Genomic DNA, 27,557 nt, shown 5'->3' with positions numbered 1-27,557 from the left:
AGAAGGATTAGAGCGGCACATCCCGCGGAGTCTGCTGTCATTTTAAGGTCGTCCCAGATCGAGGTTAAGGTGGTTTCAGTTCCGTGGCGTGTTCTGAATCCCGATTGGGCGGGGTCAAGGAGATTGTTGGCTTCAACAAAGGCGTTTAGTTGGGAGTAGGCGGTTCGGTCAATGAGTTTGGCGAGGAATCTGGTGTTTGAGATTGGGCGGTAATTTTTGGGCTCGAGAGGGTCGAGCGAGGGTTTTTTAATTAGAGGTTTGACGTGAACCATTTTGAATGCTTCGGGAAAGATACCGGAGGAAAGGGAGGCATTTATGATAGATCTTGCGTGTTCTCCTGCGCAGGTGGAGGCAAAGATTTCTTTAAGGGTTGTGGCTGGGCAGTGGTCCAGAGGGGATCCAGATGGTTTGCGGGCAGATAGGAGTTTGAGAAATTGTTCTGGTGATATTGGACTAAAAGATTCGAATGTTGGTTGAGTTGAGGTTGTAGTTGACGGGCTGGCCGGTACGGGTGGAGGATTGTCAATTGGTTGTAAGAGAGCCAGTTTGGTGTTTAGAGTTTTTGTCCTTTCAATAGCTGTGGTGTAAAAGTGGAGGGAGAGTGAGTCGCACAGTGATTGTGACGGGGTCGCGACGGTTGTATTACAAGTTGGATTGGTGAATTCGGAGATGATTTTGTGGAGTTCTTTGCTTGGGTTTTTGCAGTTTAGGATTCGGGCGTTGTAGTGGGCTTTTTTAGCTTTCCGGATTTCAGCCTTGTACCGGTACAAGTGACGGGCCAAGGTGGTCCTGCTTTCGTGGGTTTTCTCATTTTGCCAATTGCGTTCTAGGTATTTGTAGTGTCGTTTACTGGTCTTCAGTTCAGAAGTGAACCAACTGGGGAACGGGCCACGGCGGGTTGATGGTTTGCATGTAGGGGTGAGTTGCATCAGAGATGCGTTGAGCCATGAGTCAAAGGCTTCAGGTGTTAGTTGGTTTTTAGGGTTGCAGGTGGGTGGTGGGGACTGGAGGAGTGCCTCGGCTAGGTCAGGGGTGATTATTAGTTTTTTCCAGCATTTGCGTAGGATCGGAGGTTCAGATGCGGATACGGGAAGGGGGCCGGGTGCGGTGATGGCAAACGAGAGAATGAAGTGATCGGACCAGATGATAGGAGTTGGGGGCTTTAACTGAATCTGGGTGTCTGAGCTAAAGATGGCATCGAGAGTGTGTCCTTTAAAATGAGTCGGTCCATTTATGTGGGGTTGGAGATTAATTGCATCTAGACCGTCGATTAGGGCGTGTGTCATAGGATTGGTGGGGATGTCGAGCCATATGTTAAAGTCTCCGAGAAGGGTGAGGTTGGGATGGTTTATTTGGAGGGTGGCGATAGAGTCGCAGAGGTTGTTTGCGAAATGTCTATCGTAGCCAGGGGGCCTGTAGATTATTAGGAAGGTGAGTGAGAGCGACGGGGAGAGGGATAGTTTAACGAGGAGAGATTCGCAGGATGGAATGGAGGGTTGGTTGTCCATGATTGAGGCGCGGAAGAGAGATTTAAAGACAAATGCTACCCCCCCTCCTCTGGACGGACGGTTCAGTGGGATGAGGCGGTAGTCGGGCGGAAAGGCTTCATTTGCGATTGGGCTGAAGTCATCAGAGAACCAGGTTTCAGTGATGAAAACTAGGTCAGGTTTGACAGAGGTGAGGAGGTCAAAGATGCAAAGTCTGTTTTTTGCTACAGAGCGGGCGTTAAATAGGATACAGTTCACATCGGCAGGGAAGGTTGGTTTTGGTGCTGGAGCGGGAAGGGGCGGAGGGGCAGAGAGTAGCGGGAGAGGGGTAGGGATGGTGGTGCTAGGGAAGAGTGGGCGAGCCGAGAGTTTTGCAGGCTTCGTGCGGGGTTGGGTGGATGTGTGTGATGGGATGATCGGGATTGGGGTGGGGGATTTGAGGATGGGGGGAGGGCGGTTGGGAGTTTCGGTTGTGGTGAAATCGAGGGCGAGGGGTTTCAGGAAGGGCGAGGATACGGGGGAGAGGGGGGATTGTGGGAGAGATGTGGTGGGGCGAGACAAGGGGGGCGAGGAGAGCAGAGAGGTAGAGGGGGACCAGGAACGCTTCCTTTTTAGTTTCTTTGCTGCGATTGGCGTGAGAGAGAGGGTAGGAGGGTCAGAGGGGGAGAGAGAGGCGGCTTCGGTTCTCGCTAGGGCTAGGCGCGCAGTTTTTAGGGAGGGGAAATGGTGCAGTCGGATGGGGAAGGTGGTAGGTGTATGGTGGCGAGGCGCGGGGTGGATGGTTGCAGGGTGGGGTGTGGTAGTGGGGAGAGCGGGCCTGGGCAGTGCTGGCGGGTCGGCGGTGAGGTTCAGGAGATGAGTGGTCTTGGGGTGGGTGGCACGCCATCGTGCCCCCCTGGCCTGGTGTTTGGAGAGGGTGCTGGCAGGGATTGTGGAGGAGGATGGGTTGTCTTGGGAGCGGGGGGGGTGAGGGAGGGCAGATCGGAGAGTGGAGGAGGTTCGTGGGAGTAGTTTCTGACGGGCATTGGTGGAGTTGGTGTGCAATTGGGTTCACTTCTAAAAGCAGGTGGGAGACGATTCGAGTTCGATTTTTATATAGAGGCTCTTGGGCGTGACTTCTAAATGTGATTGGGTGCACTTCTAACTGTAGGTGGGAGCAATTCTAAATTCAACTTCCTAAGGGAGGGTATAGGGTACAGATCTAGATGCGGGAACAGTTCTAAATTCAACTTTCACAGAGAGGCTATTGGGCGCAGCTTCTAAATGGAATTGGGTACACTTCTAAATGCCGTTGGGTACGTTTCTAAATGTAAGTTGGACCGATTCTAGATTCAGCTTTCTCAGAGAGGCTGCTGGGTACACTTCAGATGTGAGTGGGAACAACTACCATTTAACTTTCTCAGAGAGGCTATCAGGAGGAACTACTACATGCAATTGGGTACATTTCTAAATGCAATTGGGTAGACTTCTAAATGCAATTGGGTAGACTTCTATATGCAGGAGGGAGCAGTTCTAATGGAGGAGGGAGCAGTTCTAATGGAGGAGGGAGCAGTTCTGAAATTAACTTTCACAGAGAGGCTATTGGGCGCAGCTTCTAAATGGAATTGGGTACACTTCTAAATGCAATTGGGTACACTTCTAAATGCAATTGGGTAGACTTCTATATGCAATTGGGTAGACTTCTATATGCAATTGGGTACACTTCTAAATGCAATTGGGTACACTTCTAAATGCAATTGGGTACACTTCTAAATGCAATTGGGTAGACTACTATATGCAATTGGGTAGACTTCTATGCAATTGGGTAGACTTCTATATGCAATTGGGTAGACTTCTAAATGCAATTGGGTACACTTCTATATGCAATTGGGTAGACTTCTAAATGCAATTGGGTACATTTCTAAATGCCGTTGGGTACGTTTCTAAATGCAAGTTGGACCGATTCTAGATTTAGCTTTCTCAGAGAGGCTGCTGGGTACACTTCAGATGTGAGTGGGAACAATTACCATTTAACTTTCTCAGAGAGGCTATCAGAAGGAACTACTACATGCAATTGGGTACATTTCTAAATGCAATTGGGTAGACTTCTAAATGCAATTGGGTAGACTTCTATATGCAGGAGGGAGCAGTTCTAATGGAGGAGGGAGCAGTTCTAATGGAGGAGGGAGCAGTTCTAAAATTAATTGGGTACACTTCTAAATGCAATTGGGTAGACTTCTATATGCAATTGGGTAGACTTCTATATGCAATTGGGTACACTTCTAAATGCAATTGGGTACACTTCTAAATGCAATTGGGTACACTTCTAAATGCAATTGGGTAGACTTCTAAATGCAATTGGGTAGACTTCTATATGCAATTGGGTAGACTTCTATATGCAATTGGGTAGACTTCTAAATGCAATTGGGTACACTTCTAAATGCAATTGGGTACACTTCTAAATGCAATTGGGTAGACTTCTAAATGCAATTGGGTAGACTTCTATATGCAATTGGGTAGACTTCTATATGAAATTGGGTAGACTTCTAAATGCAATTGGGTACACTTCTAAATGCAATTGGGTACACTTATGTATTAACGCAAACTTTTAAATGCAAATTGGGAATATTTCTCAATTCAACTTTTCTAGAGAGGCTATTTGGCGCAGTAATTACGTTGTTGATGTTGCGTTAGAGGAGTGGTAGGGTAGTATGGCCTGAAGTAGTAGCTTCTGGACCTGCCCTTGCCACACTTACTTGTTGTGTCACCAGCCCATATGTCTTGTCTGCTCTTCATAGGTATAACTTCTGCACAACTGAAATACCCAGGCTTAGGCCGGTCAAGCAGAGTTAATGCAAAGATATAAACAGGAGACATCTCCAGCTTTGTGGTGTTGATGACAGAAAGGTCTGGCTGGCAATAGGTATTCCTGAGGCAAGCATTCACAAACCTCTTGTCATGATACCTACCTCCAAGGAGCCAGGTCCGACCCAGCAACCCCAGAGGCAGGCATCATTTCCCCCAGGGGAGTGCCAGCGGGCCCAAGCTGGGGCCCTTTGGACGCAGTCCTGGCGCCTTAGGCGCCAGGCTCATAAAGCTAGACATGTGTTCAAGTGTTTTAATGTGCACTTACCTGATGCAGACCATGCTGCTACATCCAGGCCCTCTTGAGGCCTGAATGGAACTACTTTACCTGTGGGACTACTTTCCACCAGGGTGTGGTCGGGGAAGGATACATACCTAATCGGTGGAAGGATACACACTGGGAACTTCTTCCAAAGCTATTTAAACCACACCCGATCAGCAACTCACGCTTCGCGTTGTTCTGCTCCTCGCAGCTGGACGTTCACCGTGTCAGCTCCTGCATCTGGACCTCAGCCACGCCTGTCAGTATCCTGGGTCACCTGCAAAGGGAGACAAAAGACCTTACCTGCTAAATCAGCACCACAGAGACATCACACCGACGATCCTGAAAAGGAAGACATCATTTTAAAAGCATTTAGCTACGATCGCTGCAGCGCTGCATTTCACTCACCTTTCCTGGGCGCCTCCATCTTCAGCAGCGATCATCCGGATCCACAGCCACTTCCCAGAGCCTAGAGAGAAAAAGACAAGAACAAGAACAAAGTGAGAGAAGGAAAGGAATAGGAAAAGCTCAGTTTCCTTCTAAGACTTACCTGTTGGGTCATTCCCATTTCATTTCGGGACCCCGGCCCCTATGGGGAAAAAAGACAAAGACATTGAATCAGCGAATGCAAAGACATTACCCGAGCGCTCATCCGGAACTCACCTGTCATTTACTGGAACTCCTCGTTTCACTTCGGGTCGGCGCCATATCTCCGGCATTCTGTAACAAGACAATGAACATTATTTTTAAGCTTGGACTTTAGAACTTGCAGCAGAACTTTTACAGCGCCTTACCTGAATAGTCAAGCTTACCTGAACTCCCATCAATCCTCAATCCAGTGAAGTAACTGGGTTTCAACGCGCCCCTGCATCAGAAGCAGGATGGAGAGCACATCCTTCTTGACCCTAAGGTGAGACTTCACGGGGAATCGTGGAAGGGTATCGTGGAGGGCTGGAGGAGAGTGGGAGGCTTGAGCATAACTCAGTCAGTAGGTAATACTCCCTTTTCACGCACAGGGGAATATTCCTGCAAGCCAAAGAAGCCAGAGTAGAGGGGCCCTTCCTGTCCATCTTCAGGGTCCTGCGCTTCACCATTGAAGAAGCACCAGCACTCGAAGCCAGACCTGCGCCTCTGTGGGAATCAGGTGAGCGTTACACCTCTAATGAAGCTCTACAAAACAAATCAAAGGAACCTAGGTACATTTGCATGGTACCCAAACTTGCTGGTGAATATGGGGATGTTTGAAACTTTTATTTGACATTTACTGCAAACAAACTTTGCAGTAAATGGCAAACTTTGTTTGTAGTAAATGGCAAATAAACGTTTCACTGTGCCTGGCTGGCAGCATTGCACTAAATATGCTTAAGCCAACAGGCACCGTTTTACAGAATGCACTGGTAAATATGTTGTCACCTGTCACCATGGAGCGAGTGCATTTTTCCTAGGTCGAGCATGTAAACTAGGACACTCGCCCTGCAGGTTGTGTTGAATTTTTAAGAATTTGCAAGGCTTGAATATCAGAACACGACTAGCCCTCATCCCACAGTTTGTATGTAAACAAACGTTTCTTTGTTTATTATTATTATTATTATTATTATTGTTATTATAGTATTTATTGAGCAATGACCTAGCTTCAAAAGCACAAGAACGCTTTACAGAGGTATACAATAGTACAGATGAATAACGCAGTACTTTACAGAGGTATACAACAGTACAGGTGAATAAAGTAGCACTTTGCAGAGGTAACAACAGAACAGATATATTGTGGCAGTAGGATACAGGGGGGCACAGAGAAGGTGTAGAGTTGCACAGGGTGGCAGGGAGGAGACAGGCAGATGGCGTCTAGTGAGTCAGGTGGTGCGGCCGGCAACATGATGGCCTAAGTGTTGAAGAGTAGAGACTCCTTGTAGAGGTGGGTCTGGAGTTCTTTTCTGAATTGTAGGGGCATGAAGGCGAGTCTGATGCTGGCTGGAGGAGGTCCGATAGTGTTGGGATATAGCCTGAGAAGGTTTGTTTTCTGGTCCTTTCCTTTTTGCAGCAGCGGATTTCAAGTCTGCACGTGTACTGGCTTCTGGTGGTGTGCTGTCCACCGTAGATGCTGAGTTTCCCTGCAAGGTAGGTGGGTGACTTTAGGTAGACTGCCTTATAGATGATGCAGCAAGACATGAAAGTGATTTGTGCATGCAGTGGGTGCCAGTGAAAGTCAATGAGGGCCAGGGTGATGTGATCGCATCTGCATAGACCCTTGATGAGGCATGCAGCTGCATGTCGAGCACTTTTTATAGGCACAAGGGAGGATGACGAAAGGCCTTTGAGACGGGCATTGGCCCCATATTGGTGGGATAGGATCAGTGCTTGAACAGTGGATCTAAAGCTGTCTGGGTGGAATAAAGGCTTGACTTTCCACAGGTGGGAGAGCTGATACCAAGCCGTCTGAGTTTTCTTACCCTCATTCTGAGTTGGGCGGTAAGGCTTAACGGTCACCGGTAATTAACCCGGTGCTGGTAAACCCTTACCGCCCAATTCCGAATTCCCTTAGCGGGACCCGCAAAGGACGTGTGGTCTGACCACACGTCCTTTGCGGGTCCCTCTAAGGGACCAGGGTGCTAATAACGGGCCTGCTATTTGCGGGCCCGTAATGTGCGCCTTCCCGATTCCCATTGAGCCCTATGGGGACCAATGGGAATGGGGAATGGTTGGTTGAATGGGGACTTACCGGGTCCGCACAGGTCGGAATGTCCCGGTAAGTCCCCATTCAACCAGACCGGACCCGTACCCCGGTTTGGAGGCAGCCATGGCTGCCTCCAAACTCGTAATGACCCCCTACGTGTGTCTTGAAGGAGAAGTGTTTGTCGATGTGGAATCCAAGGGACTTGGCCCAGGAGGGGAGCTTGGGTGTGGTGCCCTCAAGGTTCATGGTTGATAGCCACATCTGTATGTCTGGGTGTTCGACATAGTTGGTGCGGAATAGGATGTCTTGGAGGGGTTGAGCTTCAAGTATGGACTGGACATCCAAGACTGGATCAGTGAGAAGCAGGTTGTAAGCTTGTAGATGTCCTTGATGGAGTCGATCTTGAGGTATAGCTGTGTGTCATTGGCGTATTGGTGGATGTTGTGTGTGTCTAGGAGGGCTCTCAATGGCTCCATGTATAGATTGAAGATCACAAGGGAGAGAATGGAACCCTGCAAGTCTCCAGCGGTGACAGATAACATTGGCGATCTAGAGGAAGCCATATGAACAAACTGCTGGCGGCTTGCGAGGTAGGACTTGAACAAGCATAGGAGAAGGTCGCTGATCTCCATGCGCCGATGTAGGGTGTCCATGAGTGCCTGGTGGTCTACTGTGTCGAAAGCGGACTAAAGGTTGAGTAGAACAAAATGGCAGGGGTGGCCGTTGTCAAGGATGTTGAGAGCATCATCAACCACTTCTATGGTTGCTGTCTCCGTGCTGCATCTGGGTCTGAACCCGGATTGGTAGGTTTGCAGGAGATTGTTGGTTTTGATGTGTTGCTGCACCTGAGCGGCTACCACTTTCTTGATGATCTTACCTATGGAGGGAAGATGGGTGTTGGGGCGATAGTTACCTAGGTTGTCGGGATCCAGGGTGGGTTTCTTCAGTAGAGGGAGGATGTGTCCTGTCTTTAGGGTCGATTGGAAGGTGCCTTGAGTTAGGGAGCTGTTGATGATCTCCAGGTAGGGAAGGAGAGCTTCTGCAGAGAGGGTCTTGAGGATGGATGCTGGGAGGATGTCCTCTGTATGTGATGTGGTTTTGAGGGCAGCCAGGGTTTCTACCAGGTCCTTTTTAGAGAGTGTCTTTAATGTTGTCCAGCATGTGGAGATTTCTGGGGGAGGACATGAGGTGAGTCTGTGGGTGCAAAGCTGGTGTGGCGAATCTTGCTGATTTTGTCGATGAAGAAGGTGTTGATGGCTGTTCTCAGTGTGTGCCCTCAATTTGCCCCCACTCCGTAAGCATATTTACCATCACCATTCACTATGTATTAAAACTTTGTCAATCGTCGCCCTAGCCCCAGAGAATTCAAGCCATCGCCCCTACACCGTGTGCAAGAGCATGCAAAGGGAGCCCTCAGCTTGTCGCGCTGAATATCCAGTGAGGCCTCACCCCCAGTGAAGATGCAGGGCTACGTGTGAGCAGGAAGTGGTCAAATGGAATATTATTACAGTGTGAGATATACACAGACACCCCTACTCCCTCCCACTCATGGCCCAGGGAGCAATGGCAGCCCAAGACCAACAACAGCCGTGTCGCTACACCTTGTGCCGCGTCCTGAGTGTCAAATACATTACCACATCCACAAGGGCCCCGGGATAAGCACTGACATAGAGAATATATAGGGCCGCCCTTACTTCATGCAACATACAGGCTCACACCGCAATGCAAAACAGGCAAACACATGCAGAGGTAGGGGCAGCACAGATACAAGTGCAGAGCCTCGAAGGGCAGCACTTACCGAAGTTAAGTGTATGCGTTCAGGGGTAGCACATAGGCAGATTTCGACCCCCGCAACTAAGGAAAGCACAAACACAGGAACAGAGCGCTTTTACGAAAAGTAAATTTCCCGGTAACCTTGCCCACAGAGAAAGTGCATTGTGGAATAGTTACAACGACACACAAGAGCAGTACAAACAAAGTCACACACAAGGAACACATTGGCATTGTTTGGTTTACAATAGAAAGATTAACTAATGCTCAGCCAGCCCTACACGATTGTTCAAAGTAAATTATGCGAGACGGGCGGAAGGCAGACCCGGCAGAGAAAACCTTTCGAGTCACTGTGGGGACATCACGTGATCGCGGGAGCGTGTTCTCGCGAGATCTCGATACACGGGATCTCGCGAGCCCACGCTCCACGGGAAAACGTTCCCGCTTCAGAGTTGGCGCCCTGCCAGCTAGAGCGGTCGTACAGGAGCGCTGCTCCTGATTACACAAAAGGGAGAATCAACTCCAGAACCATCACTACAGCTCATAGGGCATAACACCACAGCCACTGGAGGCTTCATGGGGGCCCTATGAGTTTACGGTGTGCCACCGGTGAGCACAACCCTTCCACAGTGAAGTAACTGGGGAAGCACAGGACCTGGTCAGTTTAACAGTGAGTAAGCGCCCTGCGCCACCAGTCCGCCTTAAGACATTCTCCCTTGTTCTCAGTCAATAAAGACTGTCAGAAACCCTACTGCGTCCTGTCATCCATTCAGGCCACAACATAACTGGCGACGAGGATACCTGAAGTCCCACGGACCCACCATGCAAGGCGCCACGCCACCCCCTGCGTTTCTCCCCCTGCCAGGGACACCGGCGATTCCGTGGATGCAATGGGAACCCCTTTTTTCCACCTACTTGGAAGCGGTGGGCGGCACGTGATATGCCCCCATCAGGAAGAGGGCGATGCTGTTGAATGCGCTAGGGGTTGAAGGTCAGCGTATCTTTGCAGGCCTTAAAGAAATACCGGCGGCCGACGAAGACGCCGATGACGACGACGTGTACAAAGAAGCCACGCGTCGCATCATGAAGAGGTTCACTAATAAGGAGAATATTGTACTGCATAGGTTGAGATTCTACACTCGCAAACAGGAAGGGAGCGAAACCGTGGATGACTACATCACCAGGATGAGGGAACTCGCTTCTCTGTGCGCCTTCGGAGAAAATGCAGAACAAGTCATCTGCGACATGCTCGTCGTCCACACCAACTCTAGGAAAGTGCAGGACAAATTCATCCAGGAGAAGGAGGTCACCCTCGATAAAGCCATCCAGATTGCCAGGGCGGAGGAAGAAACCTCCAGCAGACGCAAGGAGGCGGGAAGTCACCTGCCTGTGCCTGAAATGGCGGCGCTACAATGGAGAGGTCGCAGAGACAAGCAATCCCGCGACGGCCCCAAGGACAAAAGTCCCAGGAAAAAGGAGGCACCGAAATGCTACAGATGCGCCAGTCTCAAGCACATGGCGAACGACCGCGACTGTCCCGCCAGGAATAAAGAATGCTCCAAGTGCGGACGCATTGGCCACGTGGCTCCAGCATGCATGTGGCGGGAGAAAACCGTGTCCCGTGTCGACGGTGACTGCACCTCCACTGATGAGGATGAACTGCTGGACAGACCCATGGTTGTCATGGTCAATGCCCCCCATGCCAGGAGAGAAAAGCCCCACTGCACCATTAAAGTGGACGGAATGGAACCCCGCGTCACGGCTGATTCGGGATCCGACCTCACCATTCTGCCCATCGACACGTACAAGGAGATGATGGGACAAGAAAGAGTGGAGATTAGATCCACCAGGCAAAAACCCACCGTGTTTGGAGGGACAACGGTCGACCTGTTGGGCTACATCAAGGCCCGCATCGATTTCAAGGGGAGGTCTACCACCACCAAGGTGTATTTTTCCCCCAAAGGTCCAGCCGTGCTGGGGTGGGATGACCAACACAAACTCAGTATGAAACTAGATCCCAGCACTCCGGAACAGGTGCTCATGATCTCGTCAGGAGCAGCGCAAAACTATAAGGAGATCTTTCCAAACCTGTTCTCCGAGAGACCGGGAAAAGTGAGAAACTTCGTACACAAAATTCGACTGAAACCCAACGCCACCCCAGTCAAGCACAAAGTAAGGGCGGTACCTGCCACCGCAAGACCAGCTTTGGACGCTCACCTGAGGAAGATGGTCGAGGAAGGAACCATTGAAACCGTGGAATCCTCGCAATGGCTGAGTCCGGTGGTACTAGTTAAGAAGAAGTCCAGCAACGACCTCAGGATCTGCATCGACCTGAGAAGCCTGAACTTGGAGGTGATCACGGATAGCTTCCCGCTCCCCAGCATCAATGAGATCGTCCTCATGATGAAAGAGGCGGCCATTTTCTCGAAGCTGGACATGCGTGATGCCTATCACCAGATTCCCCTGCACAAGTCCTCCCGCCCCCTGACGGCGTTCATCACTCCTTTCGGCACCTTCCAATACACCTGCATGCCTTTCGGGTTATCGTCTGCAGCATCCGCATTCCAGAGGATGATGAACTCCCTATTGAAAGGCCTCACCAATGTCTCATTCTTCCAAGACGACATTCTGGTATACGCCAAGGACAGCGAGACCCATGACAAGGCGCTCAAGTCAGTCCTAAGCAGACTTCAGGAGGAAGGCATTCACCTACGCCATGAAAAGTGTGTCTTCGGGGTGAACAAAGTAGAGTATCTTGGGTACTGCATCTCGAGTGATGGGGTGAGCCCCAAAAGGAACCTCATGGAGGCCATTACTGAGGCGCCGGCGCCGATGTCTAAAGAGGAACTGCGCTCATTCTTAGGCCTAGCTGAGTACTATGCCAAATTCGTCCCCAGGTTCTCTGAGACCACGTCTCCCATGAGGGAGCTTCTGAAGAAGGGGGCAGCGTACTCTTGGGGCCCAGAACAAGATGAGGCTTTCGGCGAAATCAAGAATCGGATTCTACATGCGCCGTGCCTTAAACCACACAACCCTGAATGGGACACCTACATCACCACTGACGCCAGCGCATACGGCCTAGGGGCCACCTTGACCCAGAAAAAGGGCGACACAGAGAACATTGTGGCGTTTGCATCCAAGGCATTATCCTCATCCGAGAAGAATTACTCTACGGTAGAGAAAGAGATGTTGGCATGCGCTTGGGCCGTCGACTACTTCAGATCATACGTATGGGGGACAAGATTCAAGTTGATCACCGATCACAAGCCGCTAATCCACATGCTGAGCCCGGGCGGCACCAAGACGGCCACCCCCAGACTGGCCAGGATCGCCGCGAAGCTCCAAGAGTATACCTACGAGATACAACACATTGCGGGCTGGAAAAACGCACAAGCGGACTGCATGTCCAGGCAACCACACCCAGGGGGTCACAGCAAGGAGCTGGACAAAGAGATCCCGATTCACCAGCACCCTCCCAAGGACACTTCATCGATCCCGCTACATACCCGGATCCTGGCAGGCCCCAGAGAGAGAGAAGGAAGCCCGGGAAATATGCGGACTTCATCATGGAGTGACCTCCCATTCCTTTTTCCCAGCAGAGGAGGTGTGTGGGGACATCACGTGATCGCGGGAGCGTGTTCTCGCGAGATCTCGATACACGGGATCTCGCGAGCCCACGCTCCGCGGGAAAACGTTCCCGCTTCAGAGTTGGCGCCCTGCCAGCTAGAGCGGTCGTACAGGAGCGCTGCTCCTGATTACACAAAAGGGAGAATCAACTCCAGAACCATCACTACAGCTCATAGGGCATAACACCACAGCCACTGGAGGCTTCATGGGGGCCCTATGAGTTTACGGCGTGCCACCGGTGAGCACAACCCTTCCACAGTGAAGTAACTGGGGAAGCACAGGACCTGGTCAGTTTAACAGTGAGTAAGCGCCCTGCGCCACCAGTCCGCCTTAAGACATTCTCCCTTGTTCTCAGTCAATAAAGACTGTCAGAAACCCTACTGCGTCCTGTCATCCATTCAGGCCACAACAGTCACCCAAGCGTCCTTTAATGCATGTACTTACCCTTGCATCCTCGTCTTCGAAGCTGCTCCCTACGCAGGCCTGTCCCACGAGCGGGTGCACGGCAAAGCCCAGCTCTTCCTGTCACGAGTCACTCACTGGCTGCACTCAACCCTCAGCCCTGGCGCGGGCAGCTTTGCAGCGTTCCTCTGAAGCACACCGTTCACAGTAGGCCCACCCGCCCCTCGTATGGCGAGGCCGCCCGGCCCGGGCTCCAACGGGGGCTCCAGCCAGACCCTCCTTACGGGCTGGTACCCCCAGATGCCAAGGGCCTGCCACGTGACCCACCATGGCCGCCCGGTGCGCAGCGCAAAGAAAATGGGCATTGCTTTCCATTTTGCCTGCCCCAAAATAAACGCGAACCAGGTGGCGGCTCTGGTGCCGAGAGAGGACCACGGCCGCATTTATTTTCTTCACATTTCACCATTTGTTTCCATTTTGACAGCGCCGTACGGGCAAAATGGAAAGAAATGCCCATATATGAAAAAAATCAACGCGCCCCTGAGGGCGGCTCTTCGGGGCCACGTTTATTTGTTTTCTTTTTTCTGGGGGAGCCAGGGATTTCATGGGGTCGCCTGTGGTCACGCTCCTAGAGCCAGGAGAGCCAGGCCTGATCCTCAGGCTCGGCCCTGGCTTGCCTCTACCCATTGAATCCCTCACTCCCCCAGTTCAAACCCCTTCTGCACACACCAAATTCAAGTGGCAGACGTTTTCTGATTTCGCAGCTGTGCAGTAAGTAGTTACAGGGCAAGGAGAATAACTGCGCCGTTAAGCGCATAAGATGATTCTGGCGGGCCCACGCCTCTGGTGCCCTGCCAGTCCCTTATTACAAACACGTATGCTATTTGCGCGGAGACCAGGGTTCCGTAGAGAGCACAGCACAAAAAAACGGGGTGGCATAGGATGAGCACCACGACCACAGCGCACGACCAGGGCCCAGGACCGAATTATTTATTTATTTGTAGAGTGTGCCATCGCTGCTAAGTCTGAGTTATGCGGTGCTGCTGCTTAAATGTGCCAGTGCACTGGCTCACTTCAGCAAGGATGTGCTCGCACCGGGGCGGCACCGATCCGCCATAATTACTCCGCCGTCACCGAAGATAGCTGGAATGTAGGTTACACCAAGGTGTTCTTTCCTAAATTGAAGGAGACTGGGAGCAGTCTTGGAGTTCAAGAGGATCGGAGTGTAGCATGCGAAGGGTTGTTACCTAGTTTTCTCCTTGTGACTGTGCGCCACCCAAAGTTTTTAGTTTGGCCATCAGGTAGGCCGGCGCACCTGCTCTGGTTGCCTTGTAGGTGAGGCACACAGTCTTAACTAACCATATCCTAGCCATGATGAGGGGGAGACAACAGTGTATTTCCAGATAATGGCGGGCGATACAGTCACGTTTCCTAGAGCCAGTGATGAGGCAAGGCAGCACATGTTGGGCCTATTGATGGGGGCCAGGTGAGCATCACGAAGGCCTACACTGCCTTTCTGAAATCCAGTGCCAGCAGGCAGGGCTTGATCTTAAGGAGCGGAGGCATCGGATGACAACCCGTTGTCAGTCTTTTTCACGATGTGTTGTTGGAAGAACAGATTTACATCAACCAGAGCTCAAGTCGAGACAGTGGTGGAAGTGGGTGGGAACGGTTGGGAGTGATGCTCATTTACTTAAAAAAAAAAAAAAAAGTTTTACTGTTGCTATAATTTTCTTTTAAAAAGAAACCGTTCCTGAATGGTTTGCTTTTAAAATAAAATTGTAGGTAGAAGTTTAGTTTACACTTGTACTTCAGTGCACTGTACTGAACATTCCCTTAAATAGCAGGTGGGTTTGTTTGGGGGTTTGGTTTGCGCGTGGCGATGTGGTTTGTGGGGAGCGGGAGCAGGCCTGCATGGAACATACACTTCGGCCACTGGTAGCGGGTACATGCGGGTGGACGGCATCTATCTACCCACCTTTTTCAGAGGGCTGATGTATTTTAAATGCCTTAGGTCAAATGTGATCCTTTGCACTGTGTTTTAGGAATTTTAAGATTGTACCTGTTCAGCCCGCGGTGGCCAGGGTCCAGGTTGTACACTTCACCACTACACCACAGGGCCAGATGATAGAACAGAAAGAACTGACGGTGAAATGTCACATATGGCAACTGTGCGACCTAGGGAAACCATGGGCATTGATAAAGTGCACATCTTTTATCATTTTTCAACACGATCAGAAAAGAATATCCTCTCTTGAGTTATATTTTGTGTAGTGGTTTCGGCAAGGAAAATGCCTATTCACCACGTGAAATATGACCCGTTATGCTAAGCCGATTAAATGCAATTTGCATATTTCGCCGAGATGCTCCTTTCTGGTGACGCCACTCCCCATTTGGCATGTTGCTGAGTCCCCGCACTTTTTATTTTAGGACTTGACCACTGCTATCATCAATGAACCCTAGGGATTTTGCTGAGAGGGTGATGATTGAACCCGTCCCAGGGCATTTGTTCCAGCTACTTTTGGGCGAGTTTCTGATTGGTGGCATGGCTCACGAGTGTGATTTTGATCTTGGTAGGGTTAAGCTTTGAGTAGTGTAAGGGATCAAGAGTAAGACTGGGACACAGTGGCATTTTTGGTGATGGTTAAAGACTTGTTAATAAAATAAAGAGGGGTTTGGGGATATCCTACCCATGCCCACCTTTAGGAGGGGTTTGCCAGCCTCAACGAAAACCAAGGAACATCTGTGTCAGAATGTCCGCTTCAAAAGGGTTCTCTGTCCTGTGTCCCAAATTCTTAGCTGACCCTCACACACGAAACTCAATATAAAGTGAAACTGGGGATGTCTTTTGGCTGAACACCTGCAGCTTCTTTCCAAAGTTCCAAACACAAAGTTCTTAAAGTGCAGACAAGAAAACCAATAAAGTTCCACCAGAAAGGGTCCTTCCCTTTCCCAAGATTTCTCTAACTTTTCAATGTCACTTTAATATACTCCACACTCTCAAGGGGGTGACCCTTCCCCTGAGCTTCCTACAGTTATACAGAACAATCCAATATGCAGTCTCTCTTTCGATCTTTATTGAGGTCGTCCATTTCACAATCTGAAAGGATATGATCCTTCCCTTCAAGGTTTTTATGCTTCAACAATTCAATGAGGCGTGTCTGGCTCTGACATTTTACATGCTCAAGGGATGTTTCTCTGACCCTGAGCTTTCTCAGCTTTTCAACAGTTCACATCTGGTTCAACATTTCACATGCTTAAGGGATGTTGCTCTGACCCTGAGGTTTCTGACCTTTTCAACAGTTCACATCTGGTTCAACATTTCACATGCTCAAGGGATGTTTCTCTGACCCTGAGCTTTCTCAGCTTTTCAACAGTTCACATCTGGTTCAACATTTCAAATGCTTAAGGGATGTTGCTCTGACCCTGAGCTTTCTCACCTTTTCAACAGTTCACATCTGGTTCAACATTTCACATGCTCAAGGGATGTTTCTGACCCTGAGCTTTCTCAGCTTTTCAACAGTTCACATCTGGTTCAACATTTCACATGCTCAAGGGATGTTTCTCTGACCCTGAGCTTTCTCAGCTTTTCAACAGTTCACATCTGGTTCAACATTTCACATGTTAATGTTAATGTTAAAGGATATTTGTACTGCACACTATCACCACCGTAGTGGTCCCCTGGCGCTCTGGTGGCTCTGAAAGCGGAGGGGAGGTTGAGTTAGTGGGAGGAAGCAGGAAAAGTGCAAGAGAGCAGTGATGTGCTGTTGGCGGCCTCAGCCCGGTGGGTCCGTTGGCTGAGCCCGGGGTGTTTGTGGCCGGTAGTCGTCGTGTAATGTTGTGCAAGACTATGTGTGTTTTGTTTTGTTGTTGAAATGTAGTGAAGTTTGTGCGGTTTGTTGTGCTGTAGATTTTGGTTGTGTTTGGTTTGGAGTTTGAGAGGTGTATGCAGAAAGGGAAATTGTTAGTAGGGTTGGTTAGTTTGCGTCTCTATCCTGAATTCAGGCGCTCGGCTTGCGCAGTCTCCCCTGGTGCGGCTCTGTCCTGATCTGGGTCCGACTAGCATACAAGTTTTCTTACTCCTCTGGCCCCCACCTCTAACATGCTCTCTCATAGCTCCCTTATCCTCCCTTCATACTCCTGTGGCCAGTGCACCTGCCAATGTCAACCTCTCAGGTTGAGTGGTGATTGCTAATATCTTGACAATTCCACACCACTGTGGTACCTGGCGGTAACTAAGGTACGGGCGAAAGTGTTGGTGGGATTGTCTGGGGGAGTTGGCTCAGTCTTCGTGCGTGCCGCCTGTGTTCCAGTCTATCCGGTGTCACCCATCCAGGTGCCGTGGGAGCTACCTTCTCGGGTCGGGGATGTCCGTATCCTTTCCAGATTAGTCATCCTTTTTCCAGTTTCGGTTTCCAGATTTAGTCTGTGGTGTTGAAGAGCCAGGTTTTTAGTGATTTCCTGAATTTTAGGTGATCTTCATTGTTTCTTATTTCTTTTGGGATGTTGTTCCAGGTTTTTGTGGCTAAATGGTAGAAGGAGGTGCCTCCAGGTTTTTTCTTAAGGTATGGTTTGAGTTCCAGGTGGATTTCGTTGCTTGATCGGAGGGGTCTCATTGGTTTGTAGACTGTTATTTTCTTTTGTATGAATTTTGCTCCTTGTCCGCTGATTGCCCTCTGCGTTATGAACATTGTTTTGAAGGTGATGCGATGTTTTACTGGGAGCCAGTGTAGTGTTTTTAGGGCTGGAGTGATGTGGTCTCTTCTGGATAGTTTGAGGAGTAGAAGGAATGGAATGTTTAAAGGTAACACATAAATGGGTTTTAAAGGGTTGGGTTGAAAGGAAAAATATTGACGATAGAGACACTTATTTTTCAAAGGAAACTCATTCAGTTTTATATTACAGGCGGGGAGAAAGAGAACCCTATATATACCCGGAGAATTGGCGGCACTCGAACCTATGAGCAGAGAGAAGGGTCAGGGGACCTAACCAGATGCCCATACACAAATGTGTCTGCTGTGCAGTTTTGACAGTGGACAAACTCCTGTGAAAACTCCCATATCGTTGAATGGACTAAGTGGCCTATGCAGTGACAGTCCCAGGAACCTGCTGCAAAGCATGCCTAAAAAGAGGACAAATACGACCAGACAGACGATCTATGGAGTCCAAACCAAGATGATTCGGGTGGAAGAAATACACAATGAATAAAGAAGAGAGGGAAAATCCACGTGTAAGAATACAAATGGGGCACCAGGAAATGTTATGGGATGGGAGCGATGGAACAAATGTGGAGTATAAGCCACACGTGAATAAAGTGTGACAAGCGGGCTGGTGGGTTACCTCAAAGCGTGACCTTCTTTCAAATTCTCATAGTGGCTGTAAAATTATCTGAGGCATACAGTTAGTTTAAAGTCAACTGGGTAATAGAGGTGGGAGTTAGATAAAAGTAAACAAAGGTATTCTTTAGGGACGCATGCATGTCTAGACTAGGAGAATATAATGTGTTAGTGCTGACATTGTAGAAATGTTGTAGGATACCTCCCATATTAAAATAAATTATATCACAGAAAAGGGTGATTAGGTGATTATATTTTTATAATATAAAAAAGATAAAAAAACAAAACATAACATTTATACGTTCAATTACAAATTACAAATGCATATGTCATTCATCATAAAAGTAAGAAAAATGACACCTAACAACAAAATACAGTGATTCCAATGCATTTGTGTTTGATATCTGAACACCACGATTACAAGCTATTTCCTTAAACTGTATAAAGTATAAGACAGAGCACATCATTTCCCACCATCATGCCATTTTTCGCAATTTCAAAATTTCTAACAGAACATACTGATAGTTGTATCAAACCACTGGGAGCCCATGATTCCGACTTAGTGGATCCTGCACATGTTTAGGGAAAATGCTAATTATATCTACTTCAGTTCTAGTTCATTGGTGTTCTCCAAGGCCAGAGCCATCAAGATGTTTGCAGTTGCAATTCTAATGCTGATGGAAGGTGAGGCGGGCCTCAAGTGGAGGAAGCCTCAATGGTGTTGTCTTTTCCAAGACACAAGTACATTGGGTGTTGCATGAATCGAGAGTCTATGGGTCACTTTGTAGGAAAGATGGGCATTCCAAGAAATCACTCGATCTCCCAATATTTTTTCTTGTCTGATACAAAGCAAAGCAAGGCTGAAGGCAGAGGGCTGGCTTTGAAGGGCATTGGGGACAGTACACCCGAGTATCCCTCCTCCTTCCATGCAAAAGGGATGTTTCTCTACCCCTGAGCTTTCTCAGCTTTCCAGCTTTTCAACAGTTCACATCGGGTTCAACATTTCACATGCTCAAGGGATGTTTCTCTGCCCCCGAGCTTTCTCAGCTTTTCAACAGTTCACATCTGGTGCAAGGTTTCACATGCACAAGGGATGTTTCTCTGCCCCTGAGCTTTCTCAGCTTTTCAACAGTTCACATCTGGTGCAAGATTTCACATGTTCAAGGCATATTTCTCTACCCCTGAGCATTCTCAGCTTTTCACAACTGGTTCAATAATTCACATGCTCAAAGGATGTTTCTCGCAGTTTCAAGGAGTATGGACCTTCTACAATATTGGAGCAGTCCAAGATGACTAGCAGGCATGTGTCTCCTTTATTGATGATCTAAAGGGCATTTTTCGACCACCTGATTGGTGGCTGATTTAGTGATGAATTTGAGGGACAAACCGGCTTTGTAATCCTGGTGTAGATCGAGTTGCTTGATTTTTATAAGTAGTTGATTTATAAATAGCTTCTCGATTGCCTTGCCAATAACCCGGAGGATTGTGATTGGACGGTGGTTTGCTATGTCGTCCAGGTCGAAGGTGTTTCCTTCAGGTCGGGGCATATAGTAAGTATGGTGCCTCAGAGGATGCCGTCGGCGTAAGTGCTCAGTTTTAAGAATGGGAGCGTGTACAAGATGTCTAGGGTTACAAGGACTAAAAGGGTTCACTTAGCCCCTTATTTCCTGGCCTTAACTGGCCTCTCCCAGAGGTTTTAACCTGTTGCTGCTTGGAAAGAAGAAGGGATGCCAGTGCTCTCCATGGTTATCTAGTACCTTGATGGGCAATGAGGCTGCAACCAGCAGTGAAGACTGTGAATGCTCGGACAGTGCCTGCTATTGCCTTGAGGGCTGGGTGGCATGGGCTGAACTGCCATGCCCAGATTGTCTGCCAGCGGGAAGGTCCAGGTCAGCCAGCACTTCCCTTTGGTAATTTCTTGCCAAGTGTACATTACTTGTCTATCACCAGGGCAATGACTCACCTTGCACTGTTATTAGTGCTGGAGCAGGGGCCGATTTACGATGGCTGTTATGCCACTGCGTTGACTGAATATGGCTGGGTTCCATGCTGATGCAATGCCAGGGTTGAATCTGCGCCATCGAAAGCACCAGTTCAGTTCCATGCTTCACACTAACACTATGACAATTAAAATGGGTTATTGCACCTGCATTCCTAATTGTAGTACCAGCACAACAACCAACGAGGGCCTGTTTTAGGCACAATTACATGTGTATTTGTGTTAGCATTAGAACTAGCAGTGGTACAAATGTGGTCATTATGGTAGCCCTAAAACTCATGCAAATCCTCTCTTTGCACCTGTTCTTGTACCAGCTCTGACCAATGTGGTTGCTGCGCTGGCTCAGCAACCTGCAATTCAGGCCTGCCATAAAAATAGCAATAGACACAAGTGCATGACAACACTCATTTACTCGCAGTTTATAAAAGACATATCACACCAGACCATAACGTGTCATGATCCGTCCTATTGTGATATGTCACCACATGATATCACGCAATGCCATGTTATATGTCATGTAATAAAATGACATTTAATTATATATGTTATGTCATGTCATGATAACTCTGCAAAAACAAACTTCTACTGTGTTTTGGCTTCCATCTTTTGCTTTTGCATTTTCTTTATCACAATAGATTTTGCGATATCTTTCATTGGGGATCTCTCGTCTTGGCTTTTGTCAATTTTCTGACCATTTCAATGCATGACTAATCTAAGTTTGCAGAATTGGAGCTGGAACATGATTTTCCTTTTACTGCAGTGAGTCAGCTTAAGCAAGTGCTATGCCAGTAGGATGAGAAGATGTTGCATGCAAGTGTACAGAGACCTGCTGCTTCTTTTCGATGAATTATGTGAGTGGTGTAGTGCGGCATCGACATTTCCCGGAGTCAAGCAGGAGGTGGGACTCAAGCGAATCATGTGGACGGGTCGCATGATATGGCCCGCTGGTCTAATTGCGAAATGGATTGGTGAGGTAGACTAGTCCTACCCTTCATTTTTGTGTTTTGATAATGTACGAAGCAATAAAGCCATATCATCCTGTTAATACATTTAAACCATTATATCACCCCATGAAATAAGTCTCAATCATGACAAGATGTGATTATTGAACACTGTATGATCTGTGATTAATGCATAGGGAGAAAATGGTAATTTTTGTTCTCCTAAAAAAAAAAAATTGGGTAATATCATTGAAGGTATACTCCCTGTAAATGAGGTTGTCAAATCCGTTCTAGAATGAAGTGGGGAGAAGCATTGCGGCATTCTCTGATGGTCGTTGAAACGTGTTGGCACTTTATGATGGCGATGCTACCCAGGCCCGAGAATAAGTTAGGGGTCATTCCTTTATTTGACAGGAGCAAACATAGTACACGGTGAAACGCTTTGATCATGTGTCTCCGTGTTCTAGTTGGAGGAAATTATTGAAACACAGAATGCATTACTTTAATATTAATGTATATGCATATGTTTAGAATAATGTTTCCTAATCAGGCGTTTGTTTGAACTATTGATCATCTGGTTCATTGATCTCTTGATCCTAGCACTGTTGACAATAAGGCTATTAGACTAAAGTTACCAATGATATGCTTACTATTTTTAAAGATAACGGGGAGGAAAAAGACCTGAGTGTAAACCCACATATGTTCTTCTTGCTCCAAATCCTCCTTTAGCATAACGTTGGAATTCCATTCCATAGCACAGTATATTATAGTACACTATAGCAGTGCTCTGTATCCAGCATTCATCCTGGGCTGGCCAGTTCACATTGATTTAATGTTGCATTTCCTTAGAAGAGATTATGTTTAGATTATTATTATTATTATCAGGGTATTTATTAAGCACAGAACTAGCTCCGGGAAGCAACAGAGCACTTTTCAATCATAGGGGGAAGAACCAGATGAATGAAATCTAACGCAATTTATAGGTCATTTTGGGTAAGTCAGGGTGAGATGGAAATCATCTATCTATAAGCAGCCGTTGCCAACTCGCAAAGTACTGCAAAAAGGCACTATTCACTATTAACTGCCCCCTTGGTCTAGTTCTGCGCCCAAGAGACTGGCTATGTCACTAATTCACTTTTTGCATCCAGCAAACCTATCCTTTTGAAACAACATGGTGGTTTTTACTTGCCTTACACCCCTGATTCATTACTCAGCGTGCTCTATTGTGCTATCTTTGCATATTCTCTGGTCTTTCCTCAGGGGTGAATTTTGTGTAGTGTTTTCCTGTTTAGTTATTTTTGCAGATGGTGTGTTTTGTTACAGTATATCTATTTTTATATAGAACATTAACTGGATATCCCCTCTTATGTGCCTAGCCTTCCCTCGGCCCATGCTACCACGAAGGGTGAAAGAGGTAGATCGCGTAATTGTGCCACTTCCAGGGGAGCAACCACTGAGGAAATGTGGATTGGGACCTTGGAGCAGTTTAGCAGTACTACTTTGCAAAATTACTCTGTAGTCTCTGTTGCAAAGTAAAAGAGCTGTGTACAGTGGCAATATGGTTGAAGCCTGCAAGAAGTAACAACGGACCTGTGACCTGTAGGAAGGAGGCATTTTTTAGATAAGCTTTTACTTGTGGGAAGCATGAGCTAAGGGGATTCACCAATGCCAATGGGTTGTCGCCCCAAAGTTTGATGCACTCTAGCAGTGTGCCTATGGATAGCAAATAGTCGCTTGTAGGAGATTTGCTCATGGATAAACTACCTTCCACGCATAGCGGCAGATGGATTCTGGGCATTGTCACCAGGACATAACAATGCATTTCACCTCTAAGAAGTACACAGTCTGCCCATTTTCCCGGGGACATAACATAATTGTACCTGTTGGATTCTGGGCATTGCCTCACTCATAGGAAGGGTGGGGAACAAGTATTTACCCTTTGAAATAATGGGTTCAGAGAAATTGCAAGGTCCCAGGAACAAAGTGTGTCTTATTACCAGAATACTGTATGGCTCTGTTGATTCATAGAGGATATAGAATCTGTTCCCGGAAGGGAAAGTGGATTAAGGGAATTTGCTCGGTGACAAAAACAATATTTCCCTTACATGAAGTACGGGTTCTGGAATTTGTTAACAGACAAAGTACTGGTCAACTATGTGAGGGATGGGGTTGGGGGATTCACCCGTAGAAAAAGAACCTGCTACCTGTAGAATGAATGGGCTCTGGGGACCAGCATGAGTAGGGAGCCTGCCATTAAAATGTGAAAGTGTGCCAGTAAGAGCTAAACCAACACAAAGGTATTATGTTGAAGAAATGGGTTCTGATTATTGCCAAAGAGGTTGTGAGCCAGTCACCTATAGGAAGGATTGTTTCTGGGGAGTAGCCCCAGAATAAACATCCAGTTACTTATGGGAGGGGCGGTTTGTGGGGGTTCACCAGAGACCGAGAAATTGGTCACCTGAAGGAAGCAAGGTTCTGGAAATTTAGGAAATTAGTCAGTGATCAAAACATATGAGGAGTAATAAGAGTTGCTTAATTAATCAATGTGAGATCGCACAACACCCTATTAAACCAGCTGCAGTCAAAGATAGGCCATGATCCTCAGCGAAGCACCCTAGCTTACATATAGTTAGCACTGGTCAGCCTCAAGTGTTATCTCTGCCAAATGTGCCAGGGATTAATGACACACAAGTACAATGCAAGTAATACATACAAGAAAACATGCTTAAGACTCGATCAATGAGATGAACACAGGGATTCACTTAGCCAGGGATGTAACATCTGCCACTCAGAGGAACAAACGTTTCTGTGTTTTTGACTAAGGACATCCACCTGCAGCAAGGACAGGTTCAGATCAGTCAACCAGGGATATAAACCTTCGAATGTAGCAAGGATGGGCTCTAGGGGTTCATACAGATGGGGGAACTGTTGACACTAGAAAGGATGGTTTTGTGTAAGGGAAAAGAATATGCGATCTGTAGAAATACTGGGTCTGGCCTTCCTCTGTAGACACTGGGAACTTTGCCTTTAGGAAGGATGATCGTCTAAGGAATAACTCAGGGAAAATAGAACCAGCCACATGTAGAAAAGACGTTTTGTGGTGGTTACGAATATAGGATAGCTTGGTGAGTTAAGCACTCATCTCAGCCATTTGTATGTTTAGTCTAGAGGGCACAGGTTCTAAAGCCCAGCAAGGCCACCCCAGCCCTTCTCCAGTCTGAAGTCTATAAAGAAAGAACCATTACAAACCATTAAAATGGATCATAACACACCTATTATTGCAGGGCTTAGAGTCTCAGAAGCAGGAAGCGCTACATGAAAACATTATTTTAACCTGATGACAGAGAAGCAGTCAAACAGTATAGACCTCTAGAATTAGCACATGGGTATAGAGCTTCGAATCTCTCAGGTGGGATTCTCCAGACACTGTCACAGGGATACAACAGCTCTCCCTGCAAGACAGGATGGGCTGACGTGGTTATCCCTGGGACACAGAGCCGTTCACTTGCAGAGCAGGATGAGCTCAGTCGATCAAAGCAGCCTCACAAAGTCTCATATAGTCTATAGGTACAATAAGACTGGAAAGGGTAAAGGATTTAACAGAGAAACAAAACCTTCTATCTCTCAGACTTGATGGATTCAGAGCTGTTCCCGGGAATACAAGGCTTGGGGAATTGGCAAAGGGATTGACAACCATATCAACAGCACATTTAATTAAGAATGGATGATCTAATTGGAATTTTACAGGATGCCTAACTCAACACCACACCATCTGTAAGGTTCTAGGACGGGATCGACCAGTTGTGTGCTTCTTGGTTTATTGTTTATTTGTGGAGGCCTTGCCTTGAGGTTGTTGAATTTACCTCATAATTTGTTCTTCGGCCTCTCTTTTAAAGGGCGTGACACCTTTGAGTGATTTTCAATGCCAGGCCAATGCAGTACCTGGCCTATTACTGTAAAAACTCCTTTTGTATGAGGCTTTCTGCTTTCATGCCTATCCAGTCTTGGTCCCCTTTCTAGAGAGATCTCAAACCAGAGGCAAGGTGCACGCTCTATTTCCTTATATATACCCTTGTATTCCCAACAGTATGGCACCTCCCTCCAGCCCCTGCATCCTGTCCAATTTTGCTCTTAATTCTGCCCACACCTTCCCATGATCCCTCACTTTGATGCATCAGCATCCCTCTCAATGATCTTAACCGGTATAACCTAGATTAGTGGGTGGGCCTAATAACTGCAGCACGTTCTCATAACTGTCTTGCTTTCTGAGCTCAGCTCTTAATGTGGCTGTGGGCAGTATATGAAACATGGGTGTAGGGAGACCATGGGAGAAACTCATGAAAAGTGAAAAACAAGAAATTCGTATTGCTGAGAAGAACATGCTCTCATGCTGCAAACCATGTGTCCCATTGTTTCCCTGAATACTTACCAAGTGGGTGGGATGCTCGGCTCAGGCAGAGCTTTTTAGGGATTGGAATTTGGCGCAGGTTTCTTTCAATTCGAGGAGGAACTGATCTTGGCTGTTTTGGAGCTGCGGTGACTCAACTCTTGTGTGCCTCTGTAGTGATACACAAAATTGCAAATTTGCCAATCAGGGCTTTAGATGAAAGCATTAGCCGCTGAAAGCCAATAGTTTATTCAAAGCATGTGCAAAAATGCTGACAGTAATCTGTTGTAGCACTTCCATTACGCAGTAGTGAGCTACAAGGAATATGCAGGCCTAGTAGGGGTGGTAGGTCACATTATGCATTGTAGATAGACAGGCAGGGCGAAGGCCCCAGCTCTGTAGCTAATAGACATTATTGGAGTGTTTGGAACATTATGGCACCTATATAGCACTTAGATAGACAATCCTAAGCGCTATGAACACTAAGCTATGAGTGCATGCCTTTTAGATCTTGCTCAAATGGGGTTAATTCATCTTGGCTTCTCTTAGAATATTCTGCCTTTCTAACTGTAGCCCTGCATGGCTTCGTAAACAAATCCTGTTTCCCTGAGAAGGCCTGGTACGGCTTTCCCACTTGCTGGTAAGGACATTCCAGTGCTTTCGCAGAGAGGGCTCCAAGGGAGGGGTAGGAGCGAGCAGGGAGCATCACAGAGTTGGGTTTTTCCATGAGCAAGCCTATATTTTGCACAGGGAAAGTTCTGGAACTGTGCGTCATGGACTGACAGCACGAGATTATAAAAATGCATGCCCACATGACTCAGGTGGGAGATCGATCTGTGGACGTGGTTTGAGCAAAATCGAGTGTCCGGAACCTGCTGCTCTGTCGGCACCCTGCAGCGCTGTCCTCTGAGCGGGGCTTGTTACAGCTAGCTTATGAGGGCCAGGGTCTCCCAGTGCTGATTGAAGGGGCGTAAGACTGTGTTTCTCTATGTTTCTCTAAATTCTATGTTTCTCTATATTTTGTATTTCTCTAAGTTTTGTGTTTTGTAATCTTCTCTAACTTGAATCCCAAGATGTTGCTGAAATTCACTGTTTAGAATAAATGCTAAAACTTTTTGAAGGTGTCATTTGTCACTAGCATGAGTTCACTGCTCAGCACAATAGAACCTATATTTTGGGCTGAATTGGGTAATTTTTGCTCTCAAGGGCTGGACCCGAGGAAGATTTTCCCCATTTCAAGACAGCCTCAGCCTAGTGTCTCACTATCTGGCTTAGTAGCCTGGCACTGTAATGATGGGCACACTTAACAAGTGGGCCATCAGCTGAAACCTGCATGCCAGCAGACAGTGCTGCATGAGCCTGCCCAACTCAGAAACATGAGTAGCATGCTGTATGTTGAATACAGTAACAGTAAGCAGCAGCAGATGAGGCCCAAGAAATCTGTTTATTTATTGTGCTTATAGTTTAAAAGCAAAGGTTACACAATTACATATTAATGTAAATGTTAAAACATGTAATATAGACAAAGAGATACAATTCCTACATTTACAAGGTTAAAATACCTCTATTATGTCAAACCTTAAAATACACATTGTGTTACCTCACAAACAGTAATACTTAATACCGTTCCATTATATCATATTAACAAATTAATCAAATTCAAGTGATATATAAATCTCAACAAAGCTATTGTGAAGGCGAATGATGTTTCTTGATTGATTCTTTCCCAGAGGGAGTCAATAAACACACATGATAGGCCATGCACAAAATGCTCAAATAATTTCAGATGCAAGTTACAGAAAGGGATACATTCCAAAACCAAATACATGAG

At 47.3% G+C, this 27,557-nt stretch overlaps 1 long non-coding RNA gene across 1 annotated transcript in view; it reads right to left on the bottom strand.

The window, feature by feature from the left end:
* The window catches only part of LOC138489218 (uncharacterized), a 118,164-nt gene that overhangs the window by 65,876 nt on the left and 24,731 nt on the right, over positions 1-27,557 (bottom strand). The window contains exon 2 of the long non-coding RNA XR_011274801.1: positions 25,769-25,897. This is a non-coding gene — a long non-coding RNA (uncharacterized lncRNA). The remainder of the gene's footprint in view (positions 1-25,768; positions 25,898-27,557) is intronic.

Source organism: Ambystoma mexicanum, chromosome 1p, assembly GCF_040938575.1.
Source record: "Ambystoma mexicanum isolate Mex_15411 chromosome 1p, UKY_AmexF1_1, whole genome shotgun sequence".
NCBI lineage: Eukaryota > Metazoa > Chordata > Amphibia > Caudata > Ambystomatidae > Ambystoma > Ambystoma mexicanum.
This window is presented reverse-complemented; position numbering and strand designations above follow the sequence as displayed.